General features: G+C 41.0%; 1 long non-coding RNA gene and 1 other non-coding gene across 3 annotated transcripts in view; both read left to right on the top strand.

The window, feature by feature from the left end:
• Nucleotides 1-21,067, top strand: part of LOC103890813 (uncharacterized) — a 35,691-nt gene extending 14,624 nt beyond the window's left edge. For both annotated transcript variants that reach the window (XR_008525988.2, XR_008525987.2), the window contains exon 4: nucleotides 19,609-21,067. This is a non-coding gene — a long non-coding RNA (uncharacterized LOC103890813). The remainder of the gene's footprint in view (nucleotides 1-19,608) is intronic.
• Nucleotides 20,930-21,028, top strand: LOC112134081 (small nucleolar RNA U13). Its single transcript, XR_002915664.1, has one exon. It is a non-coding gene; the product is annotated as a small nucleolar RNA U13 (small nucleolar RNA).
• Nucleotides 21,068-25,423: the final 4,356 nt, after the last annotated feature.

Genomic DNA, 25,423 nt, shown 5'->3' on the forward strand with positions numbered 1-25,423 from the left:
GATAGGCTGAAAATTAAAATTTAAAATACAACACAATGGAGACCAAGTACATAATCTCAAAGGGCTCTAAATATCATCAATCTTCAAGAAAAATAAATGTAAGAGCAACTTTTTTAAATTTTTTTTTGAGACGGAGTCTTGCTCTGTCGCCTGGGCTGGAGTGCAGTGGCGCGATCTCGGCTCACTGCAAGCTCCGCCTCCCAGGTTCACGCCATTCTCCTGCCTCAGTCTCCCGAGTGGCTGGGACCACAGGCACCCGCCACCACGCCCAGCTAATTTTTTGTAGAGATGGGGTTTCACCATGTTAGCCAGGATGGTATCGATCTCCTGACCTTGTGATCCACTCACCTCGGCCTCCCAAAGTACTGGGATTACAAGCGTGAGCCACTGCGCCCAGCCAAGAGCAACTTTTAGTACTTTGTACAAATTCAGTACTACCTCCTCAGTAGCTGGAATTATGGGCATGAGCCACTGCACCCAATTTAGTGTTGACAAAGAGAACCAAGGAAATTAACTCTTAGCATTGAAACAAAGCACAAACTCATTCTGTAGCCAAGTTGTGGTATTTGAGTAATAATCTCAGACACATTTCCTTATTAGAGTCATTAATAGATATCCATCTATACTCTGAATATTTGTCTGTTAGAATTATCTTGAACTCATTGATACTGAATATCCACCAAGTCTGTTTGAGAGAGGAATTTTTTTGTAATCTTATCTACATAGGCTAAATCCATCCCTGCATTAAGCCAGGTCTTCAGAAAGCTTAGGACAGGGACCAAATCAAATTGACCGTTACTAAATTGTTTGACTCCATTGAACTTTGCACTATACTATCATTTTATATTAAGAAATACCATAAGAGGCTGGGCACAGTGGCTCATGCCTGTAATCCCAGCACTTTGGGAGGCCAAGGAGGGCGGATCACAAGGTCAGGAGATCGAGACCATCCTGGACAACATGGTGAAACCCTATTTCTACTAAAAATACAAAAATTAGCCTGGCGTGGTGGCGCGCCTATAGTCCCCACTACTCGGGAGGCTGAGGCGGGAGACTCGCTTGAACCTGGGAGGTGGAGGTTGCAGTGAGCCGAGATCACGCCACTGCACTCCAGCCTGGGCAACAGAGCAAGACTTTGTCTCAAAAAGAAAAAGAAAAAAGAAATACCGTAAGAAGTCCTGTGGCATATTTTCTTGTGTTTATCTTTTTTTTTTTTTTTTTTTGAGACGGAGTCTCGCTCTGTCGCCCAAGCTGGAGTGCAGTGGCGGGATCTGGGCTCACTGCAAGCTCCGCCTCCCGGGTTCACGCCATTCTCCTGCCTCAGCCTCCTGAGTAGCTGGGACTACAGGCGCCCGCCACCACGCCTGGCTAATTTTTGTATTTTTAGTAGAGACTGGGTTTCACCGTGTTAGCCAGGATGGTCTCCACCTCCTGACCTCGTGATCTGCCCGCCTCGGCCTCCCAAAGTGCTGGGATTACAGGTGTGAGCCACCGCCTTCTTGTGTTTATCTTAATACAGATAACTTAAAAAAAATCACTTGCCCTTGGGCCGGGCCCGGTGGCTCATGTCTGTAATCCCGGCACTTTGGGAGGCCGAGGCAGGCAGATCACGAGGTCAGGAGATCAAGACCATCGTGGCCAACATGGTGAAACCCCGTCTTTACTAAAAATACAAAAAAATTAGCCAGGCGTGGTGGCGGGCCCCTGTGGTCCCAGCTACTCGGGAGGCTGAAGCAGGAGAATGACGTGAACAAGGGAGGCGGAGCTTGCAGTGAGCCGAGATCGTGCCACTGCACTCCAGCCTGGGCGACAGCGCGAGACTCTATCTCAAAAAAAAAAAAAAAAATTACTTGCCCTACTAGAAGGAACATAAGATAGAAGTCCATGTAACTTATCTTTTATCTGACTTTACTATGTATGTTTGTAATGGAATAATTTTCACTTGCTCTAATTACTAGAGTAATCATCAAAATGAATTCTAAAGAGTTAATCAAGTAGTGGGGTACCTTTGGCAAGACCAAAACTCGTTCATTAATTCATTTATTCAACAGGTGTTTTTGAGCTCGTTTCATGTGTGTAGTATTTGCCACTAGTATGTGTCTTCTTCAGCAAAGAATCTCTTCAAATTTTTGGCCCATTTGTTATTATTTTTTTTTCTTATTGAGGTTTGAGAGTTCTTCACATATTCTGCATACAAGTCCTTTATCAGATATGCATGTTACAAATATTTTCTTCTAGTCTATGACCTGTTTTTTCTTTCTCTTAACAAAGCCTTTCAAAGAAAAGTTCTTAGTTTTGATATAGTTCAAGCTGTTTTTTTAAAAATGAATTGTGCTTTCTGTGTTGTATACAAGAAATATTTGCTTCCCAAGGTCACAAAGATTTTCTTCCTGTATTTTCTTCTAGAAATTTTTTAGCATTAGGTATTACATTTACATCTATATGATTCATTTTCGGTTAATTTTTGTATATGGTGTAAGGGATGGGTCAAAGTTCTTTTTCTTTCTTTCTTTTGTATACAAGTGTTCAATTGTTATAGTACCATTTGTTGAAAAAACTAATTTTTTTTCTTTGAGACAGAATCTTGCTATGTTGCTCAGGATGGAGTGCAATGGCGCAATCTCGGCTCACTGCAACGTCTGCCTCCTGGGTTCAAGTGATTCTCCTGCCTCAGCCTCCCGAGTAGCTGGGATTACAGGCATGCACCACCATGCCGGGCTAATTTTTGTATTTTCAGTAGAGACAGGGTTTTGCCATTTTGGCCAGGCTGATCTTGAACACCTGACCTCAGGTGACCCACCTGCCTCAGCAAGTCTATTATTTTTTAATTGCCTTTGTATCTTTGTCAAAAATTAGTTGACCATATATGTATGGGTCTATCTCTAGACTTTCTATTCTGTTCCATTGATCTATGTGTCTACCTTTCCACCAATACCACACTGTCTTGATTACTGTTTCTTTATAGTAAGTCTTAAAATCAAGTTTTGTAAATTTTCCACTTTTTCAAAACAAAACAGTTTTGGGTATTCCAACTTCTTTGATTTCCCATATAAATTTTAGAATCAACTTGTCAACATTCCACAAAAAATCCTAGAGAAAGTGTGGCTGAGATTGTGTTAAATCTGTAGGACAACTTAGGAAGAAGTGACATCTTCACAATATTGAGTTTTCCAATCTACATACTGGTGTATTTATCCATTGTTTAAATCTTCTTAGACTTCTTTCAGCACTGTTTTGTAATTCTAGGCATATCTTCCATAGATTTCGTTAAATTTCTACCTAAGTATTTCATGTTTTTTGATGCTATTGTAAATGACATTTTTAAAATTTCAATGTGTGGTTGTTGCTAGTATATAGAATTACAATGAATTTTTATATATTGACATTCTACCTTGTGATATTGCTAAACTTACTTATTCATTCCAGAAGCTTTTTGGTAGATACTTGGAGATTTTCTACATAAACAATCAGGTCATCTGTGAATAGAGACGGTTGTTTTTCCTTTCCCATATGTATGCCTTTTTTTCCTTTTCCTAACTCATTCAGCTGACTTGGGCCTCCAATATGATGTTGAATAGGAATAGTGAGAGCAGACATCCAATGGTTGTTCCTCATCTTAGGCAGAAAGCTTTGCCTTTCACCAGTCATTATGATGATGGTTTTAGGGTTGTGTTTGTTTTGTAGACGTCCTTTAGCAGGTCAAAGAAGTTTCCTCCTTTGGCCAGGCATGGTGGCTCACACCTGTAATCCCAGCACTTTGGGAGCCTGAGGTGGGTGGATCACCTGAGGTCAGGAGTTTGAGACCAGCTTGGCCAACATGATGAAACCTCATCTCTACTAAAAATACAAAAAAATTAGCTGGGTGTGGTGGTGGGCGCCTGTAATCTCAGCTACTTGGGAGGCTGAGGCAGGAGAGTCGTTTTGAACCCAGGAGGTGGAGGTTGCGGTGAGCTGAGATCACACCATTGCACCCCAGCCTGGGTAAAAAAAGCGAAACTCCATCTCAGAAAAAAAAAAAAAAAAAAAAAGAAAAAAAAAAGAAATTCTCTTCTTTTTCTAGTTTGCCGATAATTTTTTTTTATTGTTATAAATGGATGTTAAATTTGGTCAAATGCCTTTACTGTGGTCTAGTAAGGTAATCATATACTTTTTTCTTATTTAGTTTGTGGATTTGGTAAATTTCATTGATTAAATTTTCCTCTAAGCATTGTTTTAGCTACATTTCACACATTTTGACATGTTTTTATTTCGTTTTTACTCAATTCAAGATATTTTCTATTTTCTCTGATTTCCTCTTTGACCCATGTGTTACTTAGAAGTGTGTCTTTTCATTTCTAAAGATTTGGGGGTTTCCCGGATATCTCTTTGTGCAATAAAATATAGTGTGTCTGTATTAAAAATGAAAGAAAGGACATTACTTGAGATGCTACAGACACTTAAAGGACAATAAGGGAATAGGATAAACAAATTTATGCCAACAAATTTGACAATAAAATTGACAAACTATTTGAAAGACATAAATTACCAAAGCTCACTCAAAAAGAAATAAATGACTTGAATGGTTCTATGTCTATTAAAGAAGTTGAATTCATATTTTACATTTTTCTAAGAAAGAAACTTCTGGCTCATATGATTTCAAATATATGTACTGCTAAATTTTTTTAAAGAAGAAATAACATGAATTCTACATAAACTCCTCCAGAAAATAGAAGAGGAGGGAGGACTATCCAACTCATTACTGAGGCCAGCTTTATCTCAATACTGAAATCAGACAAAGAGATTATCAGAAAACAACAGAACAATGTTCTGTGTGTGCTTGAAAAGAATGTGTATTCTGCTGTTGTTGGGTGGAATGTTGGTTTCACCCAGTGTCAGCTAAGTCACGCTTGTTTGTGATATTTGGTCTTCTATATACTTAAGTTGCCTTCATCTTTAATCTCAGTCTACCTTCAAATAGTGTTATATGGCTTCTCATATGGCATAAGAAATTTACCACAGTATATTCCCAATTCTCCAGTTCTACCTTTTGTGCTATTGTTGGCATGCATTTTACTTTTTATGTGCCATAATACTATATAATTCATTACTCTTATTTTTGCTTCAGATAATCAATTATTTTAAGAACAACTTAAGGCAATTTTTTTTTAAGATTTTACTTTCAGCTTAGCCATTTCTAGAGATCTGCATTTCTTTGCATAGATCCAACTCTCTGCCTAGCATCATATTCCTCTGTAGAATTTCCTTAACTATTTTTTGTAGTACAGGTCTCAGGTAATGAATTCTCTCAGTTTTTGTTTGTCTCATGTTTACATGAGATTTCAAATATTTTACTTGAGATAAATAAATCTCTAGAGATGAATGCCATTAATTCCCTTTCTCCCTGCAAGCACATCAAGAGGTAAAATCTACTTTCATTCCCCTTAAACTTGGGCTGATCTTGTGACTTACTGTGACCATTGATTGTGGTAGAAGTAACTACATGCAAGTTAAGTTCTGAGTCTAGCCTTTAAGAGTCCTGGCAGCTTCTGCTTTTTCTTGAGGAGGCCAGCCACCTTAATGTAAAGAAGCTCAAGCATAGTACTGAGTTGTAAGATACACTATGAAGAGAGAAACGCTACATGAAGGAACACCAGATGAGAGATGTGAGGGAAACCTTGGACCTTCCATCCCAGTCCAGCTACCCACGAAATTCAGTTGCAGGAACTACCTTAGCTGATATCACACAAAGCAGAAGAACCACTCAGCTGATCGCTGCCCAGATTCCTGATCCTATTAACACAGTGGCAAGAAAAGCCAGACAAATGTTTAGTGCAGTTAAAAAATATTGCTTATATTCTTTATGAACAAGGAGCCCCCTTGGCCTGCACCCAGGTTGAACTGCTCCCCCATCTTTCGATATGCCTTTGGGTAAGAGTGAAAGACTTGGAATGACTTGGGGCTAGCTCTTGTACTCACTGGTAAATCAAGATTCTTAGGTCTCTGGCCAGGCGTGGTGGCTCACACCTATAATCCCAACACTTTGGGAGGCCAAGGCAGGCCAATCACTTGAGGTCAGGAGTTTGAAACCAGCCTGGCCAACATAGTGAAACAGCATCTCTACTAAACATACAAAAAGTAGCCAGGTATGGTGGTGTGTGCCTGTAATCCCAGCTACTTGGGAGGCTGAGGCAGGAGAATTGCTTAAACCCAGGAGGAAGAGATTGTAGTGAGCCAAGACTGCACCATTGCACTCTAGCCTGGGCAACAGCGCAGAGACCCTGGCCAAAAAAAAAAAAAAAAAAAAAGGAGTGGGGGTTGGGCGTGATGGCTCATGCCTATAATCCCAGCACTTTGGGAGGCCGAGGTGGGTGGATTACCTGAGGTCAGGAGTTCAAGACCAACCTGGCCAACATGGTGAAACCCTCTACTAAAAATACAAAAATTAGCTGGCCATGGTGGCCTGTGCCTATAATCCCAGTTACTTGGGAGGCTAGGCAGGAGAATTGCTTGAACCTGAGAGATGGAGGTTGCAGTGAGCCGAGATTGCACTGTTGCACTCCAGCCTGGGCAACAGAGTGAGATTCTGTCTCAAAAAAAAGAGATTCATAAGTCTCCACTAGCTGATGGTATGGACTAGCAACAATAATTTTTCTATGTACATTCAACTAGCAGAGTTTCATGAACTACAGCTTACAACTTCTGTTCAGGTAATCTCACCAAGACTTCAGATATTCAGGATCTAGTAGCATTTTTATTCAGTGAAAACAAAATCTTTCCTTCTTCCTTTTTTTTTTTAATATTTGTTCTTCATTCAAATTTCAAACTGTATTGTATATTGTGGCAAAAGAGAGTAAATGCTGCTTCATCCTCAGTGGAAACTAAATCACTACTCTTTGGCTGCAAGCCTTTAGCTAGTGATGCACACAGATGGCCCCGGCATTGTTTCTGGGATTAGCAAGAAGGACTCCCTTGTGAAATAGAATCAGAAGCCTGCCAGTCAGCCTTAGGAGAAAACAAAACTGGCTGAGATAATGTGTTCATTAAGGTGGCTATCCAGGAATTTTCAATGTTTTTATTTACTTCCTCTAGCTTTTTCTCAAAGAAGATTTCAAGAGAAAGCTATTTATCAACCTAAGGAAGCATGTGCATCCGTGGCTCAGTCACTTGCACTTGTTTTATAGAATGATGTTTTCCCTCAAGCTAGTAACTGAGACAGAGTAATGAAAAGAAAGATGACTGCCTGAAATACATACAAAAATAAAATATCTGCTATCAGGCAATCTTTATTAAGGATATTTAAAATGTAATGATTGTACTTCAGGTTGAATAAGTAAAGTCTTGTGCTACTAATATTCATCATTATTCAGCTAATTATTTTGCCAGTTGCAGCAGTCTTGACTTCAGATAGCTAAGTGTGTTTCTGGACTTGTCCTAGGCCAAAGGAGAGTCTTGCTGCCTTGTTGGAAGTTACACCACCTCTTTTGTCCTGGTTATGCTCTTATCTGGTGACTGGTCATGTGGGGATAGAAAGGCCCAGCTCCCTATGCCACTTCTGGAGCACCCCATAGGACGGAATGAGTCCCGCCCCCACTGGCCAGTCCTGCTTCCTCACTCCCTCATAGACATTGATCCCAACAGCACTCCCCAGTAAATGTTCTCCATTTCAGAGACTGCTTCCCATAGGCAAACGGACCCACAACAATATATTCAGGAAGGTATTCCCCCACAATTCATGTGCTGAAATTCTAACTGCCATGGTGATGGTATTAGGAGGGTGGAGCCTTTGGGAGGTGATTAGATAATAAGGGCTCTGCCCTCATGATTGGGATTCATGTCCTTATAAAGAGACCCAACAGAGCTAAGCTCACTCCTTTTGCCATGTGAGAACTCAGCTAAAAGGTGCCATCTGTGAACTCAGAAATGGGCTCTCCCCAGACACAGAAGCTGAAGATGCTTGATCTTGGACTTCCCAGTCTCCAGGACTATGAGAAGTAAATTTCTGTTTTTTGTAACCTACTCAATTTGTGGTATTTTGTTATAGCAGCCTGAACTAAGACACCAACTCAACAACTAACTTAGATTTATCTAAACCCCCCAGTTATTTCCTGTATTATTTAAAAATAGGAAATACTGTATTTCCTATATTATTCCAAAGCAAATACCATATGCCATATTTTTATCTGTAAACATGTCAGGATGTGCTGTATCTTTCAAAAGTAAGGGCTCTTGCTTTTAAAAGCCGTAACTGCAATACCATTATTACACCTTTAAAAGTTAACAGTAATTCCCAATAACATCGAATAAAGTCAGTGTTTACTTAGTTTGAAACAGGATCTATATAAGGGCCTATAATTGTAATTGATTGATATGTCTCTTAATTTTCTTTTGATCTTTAGCTTCTTTTTCTCTCATCAGATAGTTTGTAATCCGTATAATTTTCAACTTTTGTGATTACTGTGCTTGGATATACGGTCCCTATTTGTATGGACCGTAAGCTCAGTCTCAAGAGTTTGTGGTAATACATGTAATACTAATAGTAGCTGCCTTTTGAGGCCTTTTTGTGAACCAGGCACTCATAGTGCTTTGCATATATTATCTCAGTTAATCTGTGTAACAACCCTCAGCCCCATTTTACAGATAGAAAAACTCTCCCATTTGAGACTTCCAGAGGTGAAGTAATAAGAAACAGAGCTGAACCACGTCATTCTGACTCCAGAGTTCATGTTCTCAACCTCTAGGCTTTGCTGCCTGAGTAAACATATTAGAAGTTAATGCCATGCTGAGTGAGTGCTATGTTATTCTCAGTACTTTTATGGGTGTTTGAAATTTCTCCTAGGTTAACAAAAAAAAAAAAATTGAATGCTGTCATAAAATGGCCATGTAGTCAATCTAAATCAACAAACTTTCTGTGTACATGGAACGGGGTAGGAGCTGAGCAAAATCCATAGATAAATGATATTTGATCTCTGCCTTCCAGATGCTCACAGGCCAAAGGTTGGTGGCGGGAGACAGACAGATACAAAAGCAGATTGAATAAAAAGTGGGCTGTCGGGAGTCTATAGTAGAGCTGTAGACAGAAAGTGATGGAGGCAGAAAGGTCATTCTAATTTGGGGGTTTAGGGAAGGCATTTTGGAGAATGTGGGAGCTGCAAGGCCCTTGAATGATGAGAAGGATATTAGCAAACTGTAGGTGGATGAGGATTGAAGATGATGAGTATTAAAGTGTGATACTACATTCTAACGAAGTTCCTTTGGGGCTTCTCTTTCTCCCAGTTGACTACGTGGAAATGCACAAAGCATTCATTGAAGCTTTCTCCCCAACTCAGCAACTTGCGACACGGGCAGATAGGAACTAAACTCTGACCCTGCCTTCACTGCCTTTCCAGGCAGGATCCAGGTTGGAGTGCTGATGTTAAGGTCATGTTGTCCACCTGTACTAACTGCCATTATCTGTTTAGGTCAGGCAGCTTGCCAGGTCTACCTTGGCAGGAAAGCCTCAGTTCCCAAGATAAGCTGTTTTGTGCCTCTCCGATTACAACCTGACTGCACCCCTGCATTGTTCTTGGTGAGCAGTGAGCAGCTATCACTGCACGAGGTGACCAAACTCTGTGCTTAGTGGCAGATCCATCTGAGATTCCTTTTGGGTGTGCTAAGAAACAAAGCTCTCCTTTCTAGTACTTGGAGGGACTACTTACTTCATTTTACATCTTTATTAGAGAAACCTGCTTCTCTGGCTTCATGAGGCTAAGCAAAAAGGGTGTGCTAAGCAGCAAGGTTTTCATTTCTGTTTTGTCACCTGTCAGCAGCAGAAGCTCAGGCTGCCTGACCTTTTCCCAAGCCTAGTGTCTCCTACCTGCCTCCTCGCACATCTTGCAGTTATGTTCTCAGGAAAGTGAAGTAGGTTTAACATTAATCAAAGACGAACCTAAGTAGAGGAGTAAATCGACTACCCACTCCTCCCCTCCAAACAGTATGTAGTAATGAATTCAAAAGCAAAGTATTTTCATTATCCATGCTAGCAACTCTTGTCACTAAGGATGAAAGTTGAGTTAAAAATAAGCCTACAGGCCCTCACTTCGAAGATATAAGGATAACGTATAAATCAATGTTGCTATATTATTTCCAATGAAATATTTTTTAATTTTTACACTTATATGTTTTATTTTCTTCTTATCACATTTATAACGTAATAGTTCTTAGTGCTGTCCATTAAATATTTCTGGTTTTCCTCCAAGATTCACAATAGTAGTATATTTCCTGAACTCTAGAAGTTAGATGTGGGCATGTGATTTGCTGTATAGTTAAGAGAGTGTGAGTGAAGGAAGTGGATGCCACCTCCAGACAAACTTTGGGAGCCAATGCATGATTGCCTGTGCTTTGCTGTCCCTTTGCCACAGTAACTGGTGACTTTCAGGGTGACGGCTGCTCCTTCGGTCTGATTCACCTGGTAGATCCCCCAGCCAACTCTGTGATAGATATGCAGCACGAGGTGGACATCAACCCTGGATGTTTTAAGTGACTGCAACTTTGAGGTGGAATGTTACTGCAGCATTACCTAGCCTCATTTGACTGAAATATAGGGTTTTTAAAAAGGCTTCTGAGGATTAAAATGAGCCTCTATAACTTGAGAAAGGATTTTGTCTTGATGAGTATGATAAAACACTCAGCCTCTACAAATTGGAGGGACTAATGATAATTTTGCCCATCCTTCTAAAAAGGCTTATTTTCCAGTCCTTTGATGACTTACATTATATATCATAATATATAAATATTATGTATATAACACATAATGTAGCCCCTTGTAACAAGTTTTTTTCCCACAAAACGTTAACTAAAAGTTTTACAAAGTATTATAGCAAGCTAACTTGGAGGAAATTGCCCTTGTATTTAAGATTTAATACTAAAAATTTCACATTTGTAAAACTTTGGTTCTAAGACCTCCCATGCTCATAATCTACAAGACTGGCCCTTTTTGATTAGATTTGCTGCAAGAACCTGACAGTAAAGACTGAGCTGACAAATCTATTGAATAAATTTATGCTAAGCTTCACTGTGTCAAATTTATATTTTAGCACCCTCTGCTGGAGAAACTATATACACTTCTGATAAATGCAGGTGATTTATGCCAATGTGATCATTCTGACTTGTGTCTTAAATATAGGATTTGGAGAATGTTATTTAAAATCTGTACTAAAAGAAGCCTCTCCTTTAAGCAAATGGCCTTCTGACAAACTATCCATGCACCAGTGGTATTTGTCTCCTGCAGATCCCCTAGAAAGACACATACATGCACAGTCATTAATGTGTGTATAATTTACACATGGAAAAAGTAGAAATGGGCTTAATGAAAATGAGAAATTTGTAGGCCAGACGCAGTGGCTCACGCCTGTAATCCCAGCACTTTGGGAGGCTAAGGCAGGCGGATCACGAGGTCAAGAGATCGAGACCATCCTGGCTAACACAGTGAAACCCTTTCTCTACTAAAAATACAAAAATTAGCCGGGCATGGTGGCAGGCACCTGTAATCCCAGCTACTTGGGAGGCTGAGGCAGGAGAATGGCGTGAACTTGGGAGGCGGAGCTTGCAGTGAGCCAAGATCTCGCCACTGCACTCCAGCCTGAGGGCGACAGAAAGAGACTCCGTCTCTAAAAAAAAAAAAGAAATAAGAAATTTGTAATAACTATGCCTTTCTTCAACGCAGCCTCCCCACCATATATTCTTGTGAGCAAGCACACTTACAGCCTCCAGTCTCTTCTGATTCATCTGCCAAATCTCAGTCTTGGTATGTCATTCCTACTCATTCATTCAGCAGACCATGTGACAGATGAAGTGTTAAGTGGTGGGAATCCCATTTTAAGCTGAACACATTATCTCTTATCTTAGTCTGTTTTATGCTCCTATAACTGAATACCACAGTTTCAGGTCATTGATAAGGAAAAGAAATTTATTTTTTATGGTTCTGGAGGCTAGGGAGTTAAGGTCGAGGGGCTGATCATCTGATAAGCGCTTTCTTGCTGTGTCACCCACAGTGGAAGCCAGAAGGGTAAGAGACCATGAGAGAGCAGAGGAAAGGGGGTCAAACTCATTTTATCTGGAACTCACGCCTAACCCACTCCCAAGGGAATGGCATTAATCTATTTATGAGGGCAGAGCCTCTATCACCTCTTAAAGGTCCCACCTCTTAATACTGTTACAGTGGCAATTAAATTTCAGTGTGACTTTTGGAGGAGACATCCAAACCATAAAATATCTCTGTCTTTAGGGAGTTTATGGTCTTATTGGAGAACAGACTTTCACCAAATGAAGAGGTTAGTAAGTATTTAATTATGAACTGTAGGCCGGGCAGGGTGTCTCACGCCCTATAATCCCAGCACTTTGGGAGGCTGGGAGGCAGGTGTGGATCACTTGAGGTCAGGAGTTTGAGACCAACCTGACCAACATGGTGAAACCCGTCTCTTCTAAAAATACAAAAATTAGCTGAGTGTGATGGCATGTGCCTGTAATTCCAGCTACTCCGGAGGCTGAGGGACAAGAATTGCTTGAACCTGGGAGGCGGAGGTTGCAGTGAGCCGAGATTACGCTACTGCACTCCAGCTTGGGCAACAGAGGGAGACCCTGTCACAAAAAATAAAAATAAAAATAAAATAATTATGAACTGTGATATGTGTTTTGAAAGGGTACTCTATGTGACCATCTTAATTATATGAATATGTTAACCTAATTTAGCCAGCTAAGTTAGAAAGCAATATTTGGGCTGAGATAACCTGAACTCAGTGGACAGTGCTAACCAGCTGAAGAGAGGGGTAGGCTGGTGGAGGAGGAGCATTGTACACACAGAAAGCAGCAGGTGCACCACTCTGCATCCAGAAAGGATAAGTGAAAGACAAACAAGATTCCATAGTAAGGAGATCAGGGGGAGTGTTGCTATTTTACTTTAGAATAGTGGGAGCTGGTAAAAAAGAGGCCGATGGAAGGCAGGGTAGATGGGATAGGTAGTACACTCTCAGCTCTGCATTTCAAAACAAAATTGCTCTTGCTGTGTTTGGGAGAAGAAATAACTGGTTGGATATAATAAGACTGGATACCCTTTACTCTGCAATTGAACCTAGTGCCTAAGCATGACATGTAAGTTTCTCTAAGTGGGCTCTGTCTGTTTTTTCAATTTTATCCTCACATGCTCTGTGATACTGATTTTTCCCTGATAACGCGTATCATGCTCACTTGAAATGCCTTTTCTATTTCTCACTTCTCCTTTCTCCATCTATGGAAATGCCATTTCTTTATTTAATTAATTTATTTTTTTTGATACAGAGTCTCACTCTGTTGCCCAGACTGGAGTGCAGTGGCACGGTCTCAGTTCACTGCAACCTCCACCTCCCAGGCTCAAGCGATTCTCCTGCCTCAGCCTCCCGAGTAGCTGGGATTACAGGCACCCGCCACCATGCCCGGCTGATTTTTGTATTTTTATGAGAGACAGGGTTTCAACATGTTGGCCAGGCTGGTCTCGAACTCCTGACCTCAGGTGATCCGCCAGCCTTGGCCTCCCAAAGTGCTGGGATTACAGGTGTGAGGCACTGTACCCAGCTGGAAATGCCATTTATTCTTAAAATACCAATGCAAGACCACATCCTTTGGGAAGCTTTCTCTTTTTTCGTCCCCACTCAACATGAACTCTGCTTCTACTTCCCCTACACTTCCATAACATAGAATCTGCATTTCTCCATAAGACATCTCATACTTCTCTGCACCATGAGATTGTAAAAAGTATAAAAGGGATAATATCTTCTTTCCTCCCTCCGGCCTCCCCCCATCCCCAGTATTTCCTAGATCATTGCTTTGAACTCAGTAATGCACTTTGAAGTGAAATTCATCATTACATTTCATTATACTATAAATTTCATTAGATCTCTCATAGATCCAAATTAATAAGGATACATTGGCACACGCAAATACATGTAGAGGCACACTTCTAAGAGCAGAATGGGCAAGAAGTTAATGCTTTGCTTGGGTTGAGAGAGAACACACTAGAAAGTACACAGAGAAAGTGAAGGGAGGTGGGAAGGAATAGGGAGGTGAGTTGGAGTGGGTAGGCAAATAGGTGAAAAGTGTGAGTAGTAAGTGAGGTGACCAGAGGATGACCATATAAATAACCATGCTGACATGATTTGGCTGTGTTCCCACCCAAATCTTATCTTGAATTGTAGCTCCCGCAATTTCCACGTGTTGTGGGAAGGACCTGGTGGGAGGTAATTGAATCATGGGGGTGGGTCTTTCCCTTACTATTCTTATGATAGTGAATAAGGCTCACAAGATCTGATGGTTTTTTTTTTTTTCTTTTTTTTGAGACGGAGCTTGGCTTTTGTTCCCCAACTGGAGTGCAGTGGTGCAATCTCGGCTCACTGCAACCTCCGCCTCCTGGGTTCAAGCAATTCTCCTGCCTCAGCCTCCTGAGTAGCTGTGATTACAGGCACACGCCACCGTGCGTGGCTAATTTTTTGTATTTTTAGTAGAAATAGGGTTTCACCATGTTAGCCAGGCTGGTCTCGAACTCCTGACCTCAGATGATCCTCCCGCCTCAGCTTCCCAAAGTGCTGGGATTACAGGCATGAGCCACCATGCCTGGCCAAGATCTGATGGTTTTATAAAGGGGAGTTTTCTTGCACAAGCCCTCTTCCTTGTCTGCCACCATGTGGGATGCACCTTTCACCTTCCACCATGATTGTGAGGCCTCCTCAGCCAAGTGGAACTGTGAGTCCCTTAAACCTCTTTCTTTTGTAAATTGCCCAGTCTCAGGTATGTCTTTATCAGCTGCATGAAAAGGAACTAATAGGCTGGGCGCAGTGGCTCACGCCTGTAATCCCAGCACTTTGGGAGGCCGAGGCGGGGGTATCACAAGGTCAGGAGACCGAGACTAGCTGAGACCATCCTGGCTAACACGGCAAAACCCTGTCTCTACTAAAAATACAAAAACAAAATTAGCCGGGCGTGGTGGCGGGCGCCTGTAGTCCCAGCTACTTAGGAGGCTGAGGCGGGAGAATGGCGTGAACCCAGGAGGCGGAGCTTGCAGTGAGCCGAGATCACGCCACTGCACTCCAGCCTGGGCGACAGAGCGAGACTCCAAAAAAAAAAAAAAGAAAATGAACTAATACACGTGTTGATCTAAAGCTGAAGGCTTGCTTCAGACAACTTCTGTGTTTCTCACACATTTACACTAAGGACTGGAAAAACAGATATGAAATAGGCATGAACAGATAAACTAGGTGTGTGTGTGTATACATATGTGTATATCTACATAGAGAGATAGATACACACATATGAATATCTCTCAAAATGTAAGACAAGATATAATGTGTACTCACTATTCTCTTTTGCCATTTTGTAGTTTGGGGGAAGTTCTATTAAATCTAAGTTGATGAACATTATTCCGCCCGCTAATACCAAAAGTCCTGACTTATAAGGAGGACAAAGCTGAGGTCAGTGCATAGGTATGAGCTGGGGATCTTGTGAAAACACAGATTCTGATTGAGTAGGCGTGGAGTGCAACCTGAGTTTCTGCTTCAAGTGGTGCTGATTCTGCTAGTCTGTGGCCCACACTTTGAATAGCAAGGGACTGGATGATTTCTGGTAATCCTTTCTAATTATGTTGCAGTTGTTTTGCTTGAAAAACTTTCTACCTTTTGGAAGTATTCACCCATAAATCACTTATAGTTTAAACTATATAGTTTCAGGTGATAACAAAATAGGACATTTCAAGGCAATGAATTAAAAAGGTAAGTAACAGTATTAAACATAACCCAGAATTTTATATTAAATATAACCCAGAATTTTCTCTAAGGCAATAAAAACTTTCAAAGTAAGTGATAAGTGTGAGGATTGAATTTTTACAGATGCGCTTAAAATCCAGTGGACAAGCCATTGTTGAGTGAAGATTCAGTCCTCATCTCTCTTATTGGAAGGTGAATGTGGGCTAGATCAGTAGATATCAAAGTTTTTGTTTGTGACCCACAGTGAGAAACATATTTTAGGTTATGATCTTGCACATAAATAAAAATTTCACAAATAAAACACTATCAATATGTACTCTGATAACATTCATTCTATGGCAATCTTTTTTTTTTTTTTTTTTTTTTTTCAAGCCGGAATTTCACTCTTACTGCCCAGGCTGGAGTGCAACAGTGCAATCTTGGCTCACTGCAACCTCCGCCTCCCAGGTTCAAGCAGTTCTCCTGCCTCAGCCTTCCGAGTAGCTGGGATTACAGGCATGTGCCACCACACCTGGCTTACTTTGTATTTTTAGTAGAGATGGGGTTTCTTCATGTTAGTCAGGCTGGTCTTGAACTCCTGATCTCAGGTGATCTGCCCGCCTCGGCCTCCCAAAGTGCTGGGATTACACGTGTGAGTCACTGCACCTAGCCTGCAATCTATTTTTTAAAATGCTTTTCACAAGTGCATGGTGGCCTGCAGTTTGCAAAATTGGAACTAGATGACCTTTTCAGCTTTCATCTTTTTTAAAAAAAATCACTATTCATTGGCAAAATGTCATAAGACTGTATTGCATTTAGGTTCCTAAAGCATTCGTTTGTCTTTTTTTTTTTTTTTTCAGAGATGGAATCTTGCTCTGTTGCCCAGGCTGGAGTGCAGTGGCACAATCTCGGCTCACTGCAATCTCCACCTCCTGGGTTCAACCAATTCTCCTGCCTCAGCCTCCCAAGTAGCTGGGACTACAGGCTCATGATGCCACGCCAGGCTAATTTTTTGTATTTTAGTAGACACGGGGTTTCACATGTTGCCCAGGCTAGTCTCAAACTCCTGAGCTCAGGGAAACCGCCCACGTTGGCCTCTCAAAGTGCTAGGATTACAGGCATTTTTATTGTGTGGAATGGAATATTGGAAAGTGGGATTCAGGTTAGGCTGGATGGCAGAAAAGACCTGCTTGCTATGTCTTCAAGGAGCACTTTTTATTATAGATGCCACTTATTTTCCCCCTAATCTACAATATAACTACATGTTTGATTTCTGGAATTTTATAAAGGCAAGCTGGAGTATTTTTTTCCCTCAAAACTACTTAACTCTCACCTAAGCAGGCAGTAGAGCAGCGTGGTTAAGAGCATGGACTGATGGCAGGCTGTCCGGTCAGCATCCTGGCCATCCCACATACTAGCTATATAATTTTGGTCTACTTACTTAACCTTACATGCTTCACTTTCTTCATCTATAAAATGGGAATAATAATACTAGTTGAGTATCCCTTTTCCAAAATGCTTGGGAGCAGAAGTATTTAGAATTTCAGATTTTTTTTAATTTTGGAATATTTGCATATACATAATGAGATATCTTGGGGATGGTACCCAGGTCTAAACATAAAATTATGTTTCATATATACCTCATACACATAGCTTGAAGGTAATTTTATACAACATTTTAAATAATTTTGTACATTAAACAAAGTTTGTGTACACAAGGTCAAGTGTGAAATTTTCTACTTGTGGTGTTATTATCAGTGCTCAAAACTTTTGGAATTTTGAATTAGGGATGGTCAGCCTATAGTTCCTACCTAATAGAATTGAGGTGAAGATTGAACGAGTTAACATCGTAGACAAGTACAACAGGAACGTTATTAGCTACTGTTAGCTAGACTTAAATTACAATGTAAAGTTTGAGCCTAACTCCAATTTCATGACAAAGTAGAAGAGTAGTATTATATTAATAAGTACTTCCAAACCAGTGTCTTGATATTGAGCTACAATAAATATTAAGTCCAATAAAGGTGTTTTTGTTAATCCGAAATGCAATTTCCCCTCAGTCCTGATTCAAGCAGGCCTGCAATAACTTAGTTATCCAACTGATTAACATTCTAAAACTATACTGAGAGAAAAAACATTCTACCAGAAATTTACATTTTGTACTAGAAAATGAAGATCCAGTAAGATGTCACATTTCTGTGGGAATGTAACAATCAGGGCTTTTGTTGTTTAAATGGAAGGATGCAGGCTCCATTCTGTGTAACACCAAAGAAATATGACATGTTTGAGAAATTTGTATTTTTTTGCATGGTGGCTTTCCTTTCTTGTTGTTACTCATTTTTGGGGTTGGGGGAGGTCGGTGGAAAGTGCTTATAGAAGTTTAGAAAAAGATAGATTCCACTGCTAAAGGAAGGAAATACGGTATCCATTTTTTCAAATGTTCTACCTATTAAATTGTGAAAATAATAGTATAGATACCCTTTCAAAGTTCTAAATTGGTTAACTTTCCCCCAAAAAACTAACAAGTGAACCTAAACAGCTACAATATAAACTTTTATAAACATGGTCTAGAACCAAATATTCTACCTGTCATAGGAATGACTACACCACAGAAGGAAATGAGAATCAGTCATACTTGCCTTCTTGTTTATGACATGTCATTGCTGTCTGTGTAGGTAAAAATCTATTACTATAGTTAGTCGTCTAAATTGCCATAGGAAACTGGTGTGTGTTCAGTGCCTAACTGCAGCTTAACCACTTCTAAAACTTGAACCATAAATGCTTCATATGTATGTGGATTTTCATAATGTCAGAATGGGAGTAAGGCACAGAGTATTTAAAATAAAGGTATTTTTCCAAATAAGGTGTAAAAGGAAAACATGAACTCCCTCCTCTCCCTGGCTCCCTACTGCTGTTAGTCGTAAAGCTTGCCCAAACACATCCTCTCCTTCCCACCCTTCCACCCTCCCTGTGCCCTTGCCCAGGACTTCATTAGCCCACATTTGCATCTCTACAGCCTCCTATAGGCTGCCTTGAGACCTGAGGCCTTTCCAGCATATCCTCAATACTACTGCTAGGCCTCATCTGTTAAAAACATTACTTTGGGCTTGTCATCTTCTCTCTTTATACTCTCATAACTTCCTTGCTTTAACTTGCAGATGGCCACTTGAGTCCTGGCAGCTCTCCTGATTGCCCCTCGTGCATACATACACTGGAACCTTCCCACTGAACTCCTGTATCCAGATGTTCCACCATCATGCTCCAAATCCTGCCTGGCAAATGCCACCTTGCTCCTCTCCCCAAGTCAAAGATTTCAGGGCACTGACTTTCATTCAGTCACTCGAGCTAGCAATCTAGAAGTTATCGTTGGCTCTTCCCATGTCCTCAGCAGCACAGACAGCTCATAAGTCCTGGCCCCACTGGGTTGTGCCCATCTGCCTTCCTTACATTCACTTCTTGTGGCTTTTTGCCTAGATGAGTAGACTTTGCAATATAATGCTGTATATTGAGGACATAGAAAGAAAATATGAGAAAGTATATGTATTTATGTTAAAAGGCAAGAAATTAAGCTTTCTTAATATTTGCTACAAAGATAGACACTGGGTCCTCAATTTGTCTCTTATGTTCCATGTTCACATGTCAAATACAATAATAGGAAGTATCCTGAGGGCATGGTAGGAGTTCCACTGTCAGTGTGTCACTCTGTTTTGCTGTTTCCTTGCTATGAGTTGTTTTCAATGGTCCTAATTTTGTAAAAGCAAGATTTTAAAATAACAGGCCATCACTAAAATGGCCAGGCAAACCGTTTCTTACCACCAGGATTTTCCGGCTTTTTTCTTGGCAAAGTATTTAAAGATAAGTTACACATATTTTTTATTTCTTTTAGATGAAAGTGTCGTAAGTTAGATTCCTGGGAAGAAATTTCTGAGACACATTCTGCAGGATGATTATTAGGGCTCATCCTTGGTTTCAACACCTATAGAAGGAAGGCGGAAGAAGACATTGAACAGAGAGACAGAAGTCAAGATGCATTTCAGGCTAGGACTCTTGGCTGAACCCACAGGAGCTCTGGAGCTAGAATGGCCCTTCAGAGTTGTCCTGAGTTGGTCTGAGATGGCTAGTTCTTTATATTCCTGCATGGGATAGTCACTGGATGTCCACCCCAGGAAGGGGTGTGGCCAAGACAGTCCCTGAAATGCCCGCCAGCACTCCCTACACCTGGAGCGACAAGACCAACATCACAGGGGGAATGCACTGGGTGATGGATCACAGCGTTCATCCCAGAAGATGAGGATACAGAATTGGCTGACAGCTACGTTCTAAATGTCAATGTTCTCCAAAATTCATATGTTGAAACTTAATTCCCCAATGTGATGGCATTAGGAAGTGGGGCTTTTGGGGGAGGGACTATAGGTCATGAGGGTGTAACCCTCATCAATGGGATTAGTGTCCAGAGAGCTGCCTTGCCCTTCCACCATGTGAGGACATAGTGAGAAGGTGCCATCTATGAACTAGGAAGTGGGCTCTTACCACCAGACACCCACTCTTCTGGCAACTTGATGTTGAATTTTCCAGCCTCCAGAACTCTGAGAAATCAGTTTCTGTTAATTATAAGCTATCCAGTCTATAGCATTTCGTTAAAGCAGCTGGAACTAAACTAAGACACTGATGCTTTCTGCAGCAAAAAGAGTGAGTCTCTATAGCATACCATGTAACAGATGTTTTTGGAAAAATAACCTCATTTCATATGTTTCCTCAAGATAAAAAGAATATCATAACAACAAATGAGAAAATAGTTGCTTTAGAAATATCGCACCCTGTGGAGAGAGTATTTTGGATTTTGGTTTTTTGTTTTGTTTTTTAACTTTTGTTTTAGGTTTGGGGGTACATATGCAGGTTTGTTATATAGGTAAACTCATGTCACAGGGGTTTGTTGTACAGATAATTTCATCACCCAGGTACTAAGCCTAGTACCCAATAGTTGCTTTTTCTCCTCCTCTCTCTCCTCCCACCCTCCACCCTCAAATAGGCCCCAGTGTGTGTTGTTCCCTTCATTATGTTCATGAAGTTGAGAGTGTTTTGAAAAAGAATGTTGGAAAGCATTTCCACTGTTAGATGATTTTAAGTCAAAAAGTTACACAACAGTGTCACCTATTTGCACACAAGCATGGACACAGAACTGTTTCATATGTTTAAAACTTTTCTAGATCCTTTTGTGGTTCATAAGCTTGATGATTGAGTTTTCACGTCCACATGTGAGATGTGCCTCCCTTGAGCCTTATCATCGGCACATTACCTGCCTAATGTGAACAATAAAAATAAAAACTAAAAATTTGCTAAGCAGAGTTTCTGTGGATTTCTAACTTATTTATAAAAACAATAAAAATGTAACATATTCCATTTAGTGTTCAAGAACAACTAAGTAACAGTAAAGATGGACATTTGCTAGCTGAATTTCAAGAAAAATCTTTGTACAGTAAGTGGATGAGATTGAAAAAAATGTGTGTCACAATTCAAAAGTCAGTCAGAAGCCTGGATAACATAGTGAGCCTCTGTCTCCACAAAAATTAAAACTTAAAAAAATTAGCCTGTAGTCCTGGCTACTTGGGAGGTTGAGGTGGGAGGATCGCCTGAGCCCAGGAGTTTGGGGCCACAGCGAGCCATGATCACACCACTGCACTCCAGCCTGGGCAACAGAGCGAGACCCTGTCTAAAAAAAGAAAAGAAAGAAACAAAAGTCAGTCAGAGGGGCACCGCTTTCATTTAGAATTCTTCATCTTTTTGAGGTATTAAAGAAAAGCGATTTCTTACCACACTGCTGACACCAAATGTGGGAGTGTGTGTCCACAAGAACCAATTCTCCAATCCTCTATACAAAAACTGAGTGTCCTACAATTCATTTCCTTTTTTTTTTTTTTTTGAGATGGAGTCTCAATCTGTGGCCCAGGCTGGAGTGCAGTGGCACGATCTCAGTTCAATGCAAACTCTGCCTCTTGGGTTCAAATGATTCCCCTGCCTCAGCCTCTTGAGTAGATGGGATTACAGGCACCCACCACCATGCCCAGCTAATTTTTGTGTTTTTAGTAGAGACGGGGTTTTGCCATGTTGGCCAGGCTGGTCTTGAACTCCTGACCTCAGGTGATCCTCCTGCCTTGGCCTCCCAAAGTACAGGCGTGAGCCACTGCGCCCAGCCCTGCAATTCATTTTTGACACTAACTATCCAGAGTTAGTGCAGCCCCCACGGGTTATGGGTCCATTCCACAAGACTGTCCCCACTTCAGATTCCAGTGCCAGATCTGGGCCTCCTGTATGTCTGAACAATGAGCTATAAATCTGTACATCAGAGCTCTCCACCATCCTCTCCTTACGCTCCGTAAGTTGTTAGAACAGCTCACAGAACTCAGGGAAACATTTTACCTTCATTGACTGGTTTATTATAAAGAATATGATAGAAGATACAAATGAACAGCCAGATGAAGAGGTACATAGAGCAAGGTCCCGAGCACAGGAGCTTCTGTCCCCATGGAGTTGATATGCGCCAACCTCCCAGCACATGGTTGTACTCACCAACCCAGAAGCTTTCTGAACATGGTAGTTTAGGGATTTGGTGGAGGCTTCATCATGGAAGCATGACTGATTATTAACTCAGTCACTAGTCCCTCTCTCTTCCCCAGAGGATGTGGGGTGGAGCTGAAAATTCCAAGCTTCTAATCATGGCTTGGTCTTTCTGGTGACCAGCTCCATTCAGGAGCTTCATTCAGTCAGTTGCCTGGCTAGAACAAAAGACATTCCTATCGTCTTTTGGACATCCTAAGAATTTTCAAAGGATTTGGGACCTCTGTCTCAGGAACCAGAGTGTATTAGTCCATTCTCACATTGCTATAAAGAAATACCTGAGACTGGGTAATTTATAAAGAAAGGAGGTTTCATTGGCTCACAGTTCTGCAGACTGTCAGGAAGCATAGTGGCTTCTGCTCCTGGGGAGGCCTCAGGAAGCTTCCAGTTATGACGGAAGACAAAGGGGTAGTGAGGCATCTCACATGCCCGGAGCAGGAGCAAGACAGAGGAGAGATGCCACACACTTTTAAACAACCAGATCTTGAGAGGACTTATTATTGTAAGAACAGTACTAAGAGGATGGTGCTAAACCATTCATGAGAAATCTGCCCTCATGATCCAGTCACCCCCCACCAGGCCCCACCCCCAACACTGAGGATTACAATTTGCCATGAGATTTCGGTGGGGACACAGATCCAACCCATATCACAGAGTTGAGGACAAAATATTGGAATAAAAGATGCTCCTAGTACTCCTATTGCTCAGGAAACTACAAGAGTTTTAGGAGCTCTGTGTCAAGAACTGGAGACAGAGACCAAATATATATTCCTTATTATGTCATAGATATTTTTAAAAATTATTACAAATATTAAAATTAAGTATTAAGATGAAGTGAATATAGGTCATTGAACTGCTAAACCTCAAAGTATTAATCATTTTCAAAAGATTTTTTGAAGTAATGAAGACTATTTGGTGATTGTTATGGATTAAATTATGTCTCACAAAAAGTTAAGTTGAAATCCTTATCCTTAGTTCCTATTTGGGAATAGGGTCATTGCAGATATAATAAGTTAAATTAAGATGAGGTCATAAGGGTTTTTGTTTTTTTTTTTTGAGACAGAATTTCGCTCCTGTTTCCCAGGATGGAGTGCAATGGCACGATCTCCGCTCACTGCACCCTCTGCCTCCCTGGTTCAAGCGATTCTCCTGCCTCAGCCTCCCAAGTAGCTGGAATTACAAGCAGCCACCACCACACCTGGCTAATTTTTGTATTTTTAGTAGAGACGGGGGTTTCACCCATTGGCCAGGCTGGTCTTGAACTCCTGACCTCAGGTGATGCATCTGCCTCAGCCTCCCAAAGTGCTGGGATTACAGGCGTGAGCTACTGTGCCTGGCCGGTAGGCTCTTATATATGACTGGTGTCCCTATAACAAGAGGAGAGGGCAGATACATATAGAGGAGAGGACCAGGTAAGGAGGAGTCCAAGACTACATTTATGCTGCCACTAGCCAGGGAACACCTGGGGCTATCCAACGCTGGTAGAGGCAAGGAAGAATCCTCTCCCGGAGCCTTCGGAGGGTCCATGGCCGTCCTAGCAGCTTGATTTTGGACTTCTAGCCCCCACAACAGTGACAGAATAAACTCCTGTTGTTTTAAGCTCCTCAGTTTCTGGTTCTTTGTACTTTGTGGTTCTAGCAAACTAACACAGTGATACTAAAAATTTTCTCTACTATTAAAAATAAAGTTGTAGGCAGGGGAGATATCACCTTCACCAAATGCAGCGCATTTGTGTGTTTTTAACATTCAGAGAATTCTACCTTTTAAGGTTCTTGAGGTGACTTGCAAATTAAAGTTTTAAAGTAACCTTTTTTTTCCATTGTAAATATTTCTAAAAATACTACCCATTGGAAATGAGAAAAGTAGACTACTTTTCTGAATCCAGTCCTACTTTTATTTTACACAGTATTTCACAGGTGTGATCTCTGGAGCAAAAGCTAACAGCTGGAAAAAATAGTTTGTACGAATTTCATGAAGTATGTCTCTGGGCTTTCGTAAATAATTTTAACTCAAAACTACTTCTTGCAATACAAAAATAAAATTTAAAAAACTTAAATATTTTATTTATCTTCAGCTCATCCTCTAGCATTTCTTCTTCTGTACATTCCATAATACAAAGTAACAAGTGTGATAATTTGTAAACAAGTATGTATTAAAGGTGTGTGCTCAAAATTTTTTTGTTTTAACTTAAGAATGTCATAGAATAAGAAAAACTTGAGTATGTACTGGAAATTGTGTTTGAAAAGGTGTTTGTAGAAATCATTTGAGGCCTAGGACGATGAGCTTATTTCTTTGTTTCTGCCAGGACTTAAGGCTATACTTATCCAGGATTCCCCTAATCCAATTTCAGAAATTGAACTTTTCTGGGTCAGCCCGATCAGTCAAAGCCAACCAGGTGTATTTTCAGCTGCCCCTTTATTCCTGTGGTGAGGCCCTTTGGGGTCTGAGCCCTCTGTGCCTGGGATTCTCCAGAGCCCCAGTCCCACAACTCCAGCTTTGCCCTTGTCACCCGGAGTTGTGGAAAGCAATGCTCAGCCTCATCTTAGGACCTTTGAATGCCCTCCCTGAGTAAAAGAGCCTCCAAATGCCTGGTTCTTGTTTTAGATTTTCTATTTCTATCTTCTCCCCAATCTTGGCCCACTGATTTCTCATTGTCTCATTAGCTCTTCGACTTTTTTTTTTGAGATGGAGTTTCACTCTTGTTGCCCAGGTTGGAGTGCAATGGCCCAATCTCGGCTCACTGCAACCTCCGCCTCCTGGGTTCAAGCAATTCTCCCGCCTCAGCCTCCTGATTAGCCGGGATTACAGGCACCTGCCACCACACCTGGCTAATTTTTTGTATTTTTAGTAGGGACAGGGTTTCTCCATGTTGGCTAGGCTGGTCTCAAACTCCTGGCCTCAGGTGATCCACCTGCCTCAGCCTCCCAAAGTGCTGGGATTACAGGAGTGAGCTACCGCGCCCAGCTGATGTTTGTAAAAAGATTTTTTTTAAATTCTGACTTCTTAGTTGGATTCAGCTAGAGAATTGGTTCAATTTATTTAGTCTATGATTACCAAAGGCATAATCAAAAACATTTAGAGACTAC

The sequence above is a fragment of the Pongo abelii genome, chromosome 5, assembly GCF_028885655.2.
Source record: "Pongo abelii isolate AG06213 chromosome 5, NHGRI_mPonAbe1-v2.0_pri, whole genome shotgun sequence".
Taxonomy (NCBI): domain Eukaryota; kingdom Metazoa; phylum Chordata; class Mammalia; order Primates; family Hominidae; genus Pongo; species Pongo abelii.